Source organism: Natator depressus, chromosome 28 (assembly GCF_965152275.1).
Source record: "Natator depressus isolate rNatDep1 chromosome 28, rNatDep2.hap1, whole genome shotgun sequence".
NCBI lineage: Eukaryota > Metazoa > Chordata > Testudines > Cheloniidae > Natator > Natator depressus.
This window is the reverse complement of record NC_134261.1, coordinates 10,152,115-10,157,114: the sequence shown is the minus strand read 5'-3', so window position 1 is coordinate 10,157,114 and position 5,000 is coordinate 10,152,115. Positions and strand designations below refer to the sequence as shown.

General features: G+C 65.7%; 1 non-coding gene across 1 annotated transcript; it reads right to left on the bottom strand.

Moving 5' to 3' along the window:
* Window positions 1-2,322: 2,322 nt before the first annotated feature.
* Window positions 2,323-2,441, bottom strand: LOC141979733 (5S ribosomal RNA). Its single transcript, XR_012637127.1, has one exon. It is a non-coding gene; the product is annotated as a 5S ribosomal RNA (ribosomal RNA).
* Between the last annotated feature and the right edge of the window lie 2,559 nt (window positions 2,442-5,000).

The following is a 5,000-nucleotide window of genomic DNA, read 5'->3' as shown; positions in this document are numbered from 1 at the left end:
GACCTGGTGGCCGGACGGGAATTAAGCCCGGAGCCCGGGGCAGGGCGACCCCGGACGGACGGGGCTCCGCCGGCCCCTGCCCGCGGGGGCTGGCTCCGGGTTGACCTGGTGGCCGCTCGGGACTTAAGCCCGGAGCCCGGGGCAGGGCGACCCCGGACGGACGGGGCTCCGCCTGGCCCCTGCCCGCGGGGGCAGGCTCCGGGTTGACCTGGTGGCCGGACGGGGAATAAGCCCGGAGCCCGGGGCAGGGCGACCCCGGACGGACGGGGGTCCGCCTGGCCCCTGCCGGCGGGGGCAGGCTCCGGGTTGACCTGGTGGCCGGACGGGAATTAAGCCCGGAGCCCGGGGCAGGGCGACCCCGGACGGACGGGGCTCCGCCGGCCCCTGCCCGCGGGGGCTGGCTCCGGGTTGACCTGGTGGCCGCTCGGGACTTAAGCCCGGAGCCCGGGGCAGGGCGACCCCGGACGGACGGGGCTCCGCCTGGCCCCTGCCCGCGGGGGCAGGCTCCGGGTTGACCTGGTGGCCGGACGGGGAATAAGCCCGGAGCCCGGGGCAGGGCGACCCCGGACGGACGGGGGTCCGCCGGCCCCTGCCCGCGGGGGCAGGCTCCGGGTTGACCTGGTGGCCGCTCGGGACTTAAGCCCGGAGCCCGGGGCAGGGCGACCCCGGACGGACGGGGGTATGCCGGCCCCTGCCCGCGGGGGCAGGCTCCGGGTTGACCTGGTGGCCGGTTTGCTTTCGGGCCACCAGGTCAACCCGCTGCCTGTATGGGGTTGACCTGGTGGCCGCTTTCCTTCCCGGCCACCAGGTCAACCCGCTGAATGTATGGGGTTGACCTGCTGGCCGCTTTCCTTCCCGGCCACCAGGTCAACCCGCTGAATGTATGGGGTTGACCTGCTGGCCGCTTTTCTTCCCGGCCACCAGGTCAACCCGCTGAATGTATGGGGTTGACCTGCTGGCCGCTTTCCTTCCCGGCCACCAGGTCAACCCGCTGAATGTATGGGGTTGACCTGCTGGCCGCTTTCCTTCCCGGCCACCAGGTCAACCCGCTGAATGTATGGGGTTGACCTGCTGGCCGCTTTTCTTCCCGGCCACCAGGTCAACCCGCTGAATGTATGGGGTTGACCTGCTGGCCGCTTTCCTTCCCGGCCACCAGGTCAACCCGCTGAATGTATGGGGTTGACCTGCTGGCCGCTTTCCTTCCCGGCCACCAGGTCAACCCGCTGAATGTATGGGGTTGACCTGCTGGCCGCTTTCCTTCCCGGCCACCAGGTCAACCCGCTGAATGTATGGGGTTGACCTGCTGGCCGCTTTCCTTCCCGGCCACCAGGTCAACCCGCTGAATGTATGGGGTTGACCTGCTGGCCGCTTTCCTTCCCGGCCACCAGGTCAACCCGCTGAATGTATGGGGTTGACCTGCTGGCCGCTTTCCTTCCCGGCCACCAGGTCAACCCGCTGAAAGTATGGGGTTGACCTGGTGGCCGCTTTCCTTCCCGGCCACCAGGTCAACCCGCTGAAAGTATGGGGTTGACCTGGTGGCCGCTTTCCTTCCCGGCCACCAGGTCAACCCGCTGCCGGCATGGGGTTGACCTGCTGGCCGCAGAGGGGCAGGCTCCGGGTTGACCTGGTGGCCGGACGGGGATTAAGCCCCGGCTCGGAGCAGGGCAAGCCCGGGCGGAGGGGGGTCCGCTTGGCCCCTGCCCGCGGGGGCAGGCTCCGGGTTGACCTGGTGGCCGGTTTGCTTTCGGGCCACCAGGTCAACCCGCTGAATGTATGGGGTTGACCTGCTGGCCGCTTTCCTTCCCGGCCACCAGGTCAACCCGCTGAATGTATGGGGTTGACCTGCTGGCCGCTTTCCTTCCCGGCCACCAGGTCAACCCGCTGAATGTATGGGGTTGACCTGCTGGCCGCTTTCCTTCCCGGCCACCAGGTCAACCCGCTGAATGTATGGGGTTGACCTGCTGGCCGCTTTCCTTCCCGGCCACCAGGTCAACCCGCTGAATGTATGGGGTTGACCTGCTGGCCGCTTTCCTTCCCGGCCACCAGGTCAACCCGCTGAAAGTATGGGGTTGACCTGCTGGCCGCTTTCCTTCCCGTCCACCAGGTCAACCCGCTGAATGTATGGGGTTGACCTGCTGGCCGCTCTGCTTCCCGGCCACCAGGTCAACCCCCTGCCGGTATGGGGTTGACCTGCTGGCCGCAGAGGGGCAGGCTCCGGGTTGACCTGGTGGCCGGCAGGGACTTCAGCCCCAGGGCCCCTGGCAGGGCGACCCTGCCCTTGTTCCCCAGAAAAGGAGAGAGCTGGCTCGCAGCGGGAAAAGCTGCCTACGGCACCTGGGATTCCCAGGCGGTCACCCATCCAAGTACTAGCCAGGCCCGGGACGGTTTACCTTCCGAGATCGGACGGGATCGGGGGCCTTCCGTCCGGTATGGCCGTAGGCACTCGGCTCCGGTCCGCCTCGTCCCCTTTCCCTTACTGACTCCCCTGCCTCGGGTGGGCCCGATCCTTTTTTCCGTTTTTTTTTTTCGCTCCGGAGGCTTCATGAGCCCCCCCCCAACACCCCTTTGGGGGTCGGTGAAAATTTTTTTTTCAGACTTCCAGGGGCCCGATCCTGGCCGCGGGCACCCGGCTCCGGGCACCCGGCTCCGGGCCGCCTCGTCCCCTTTCCCTTACTGACTCCGCTGCCTCGGGTGGGCCCGATCCTTTTTTCCGTTTTTTTTTTCCGCTCCGGAGGCTTCGTGAGCCCCCCCCAACACCACTTTGGGGGTCGGTGAAAAAATTTTTTTCAGACTTCCAGGGGCCCGATCCTGGCCGCGGGCACCCGGCTCCGGGCACCCGGCTCCGGGCCGCCTCGTCCCCTTTCCCTTACTGACTCCCCTGCCTCGGGTGGGCCCGATCCTTTTTTCCGTTTTTTTTTTTTTTCGCTCCGGAGGCTTTATGAGCCCCCCCCAATACCACTTTGGGGGTCGGTGAAAAAAATTTTTCAGACTTCCAGGGGCCCGATCCTGGCCGCCGGCACCCGGCTCCGGGCACCCGGCTCCGGGCCGCCTCGTCCCCTTTCCCTTACTGACTCCCCTGCCTCGGGTGGGCCCGATCCTTTTTTCCGTTTTTTTTTTTTCGCTCCGGAGGCTTTATGAGGCCCCCCCTAACCGTTTTTGGGGTCGGTGAAAATTTTTAGTCAGACTTCCAGGGGCCCGATCCTGGCCGCGGCTTCGCAGGCTGGCCTGGGGGGGGGGGCATCTCTAGCTCCGGCCGCGGACGGCGAGACGCTCGGCCACCAGGTCAGCCCGGAGGAAAAGGCTGAAAAAAATGTCTAAGTCCCCCCGGGACACCAGGTCAACCCGGAGGAAAAGGCTGAAAAAAATGTCTAAGTCCCCCCGGGACACCAGGTCAACCCGGAGGAAAAGGCTGAAAAAAAGTCTAAGTCCCCCCGGGACACCAGGTCAACCCGGAGGAAAAGGCTGAAAAAAATGTCTAAGTCCCCCCGGGACACCAGGTCAACCCGGAGGAAAAGGCTGAAAAAAAGTCTAAGTCCCCCCGGGACACCAGGTCAACCCGGAGGAAAAGGCTGAAAAAAAGTCTAAGTCCCCCCGGGACACCAGGTCAACCCGGAGGAAAAGGCTGAAAAAAAGTCTAAGTCCCCCCGGGACACCAGGTCAACCCGGAGGAAAAGGCTGAAAAAAAGTCTAAGTCCCCCCGGGACACCAGGTCAACCCGGAGGAAAAGGCTGAAAAAAATGTCTAAGTCCCCCCGGGACACCAGGTCAACCCGGAGGAAAAGGCTGAAAAAAAGTCTAAGTCCCCCCGGGACACCAGGTCAACCCGGAGGAAAAGGCTGAAAAAAAGTCTAAGTCCCCCCGGGACACCAGGTCAACCCGGAGGAAAAGGCTGAAAAAATGTCTAAGTCCCCCCGGGACACCAGGTCAACCCGGAGGAAAAGGCTGAAAAAAATGTCTAAGTCCCCCCGGGACACCAGGTCAACCCCGAGGAAAAGGCTGAAAAAATGTCTAAGTCCCTGCTCGGCCATCAGGTCAACCCCATTCAAAGTGACGGGTTGACCTGATGGCCGGCAGTCTCACGGAAGTCCGGATGGGGTCGCCAAAAGTGCCCTCGGCCGACCGAGAGAACCAGGAGGTCGGATAGGATTTCAGATTGGTCCCCCTAAATTGGCGGTTGGATTTTTCGACTAGTTCATTTTGACGGGTGCGAGGAGATTTCTGAGAACAGGTTTTTCGGAACCTGTGAGAACCAGAGATGAGCCTCGGGGACCAATCTGCGCGTTGTACCCGATCTTGTGAGGGGGGACAGGGGCACGTTGGCAGGTGGGGCGGCCCCCGGCCCCCCCGAGCCCCCCCTTTTCCGGCTCTTTTCCTCCGGGGACCCCGTCGTCCCCTCGCACCCCCGGTGCAGGCCCGGTGGCCGGGATGCGAACTCCGACTGTCGGCGCCCCCCGGAGGGAGGGGGGGCCCGCTCCTCTCTCGCCTTCCGATCGATGTGGCGCTCACGTTCGCGACGGGAAGGGTCCTTCGCGGGCCGGCGCCCCCGACCGCAGGGGGCGTCTGGCGTTCAGGCGGATCGGGTCCCTCTTCCTCTTCGCGTCCCCGGATCCTGGGGCCGATTGGGACTTTCCTCCTTTGGGGGGGGGCCCGGGCGCGTGCCCGGCCCTCCGCGCCGTGGGGCCAGCCGGCCGAGATCTCCGCCCTGCGAGGTCGAGCGGCTCCGGCAGCCCACCCAGGGGTCCGAAAACCCAGGGAGCCGCGAGGCTCGGCAGGGCCAAACACGTCGCGAGAGCGAGCAGGGGCGCGCTGCGGTCCCCCGCCGTGCCCGACGGTCCTTCTCCAGGCACGCTCCGGGGCGCGGGCCCCGGGTGCTGGAGCCTCCGTCGGCTGTCGGTGGGACCCACGTACCGCCCTCTCGCTGGAGCCTCAGTAACCCCTGCCGCCCTCCCTGTCTGGGTCGCCGACTTCTTCTCTAGCGGGTTGCCTGGAAGGCGGCCGCGG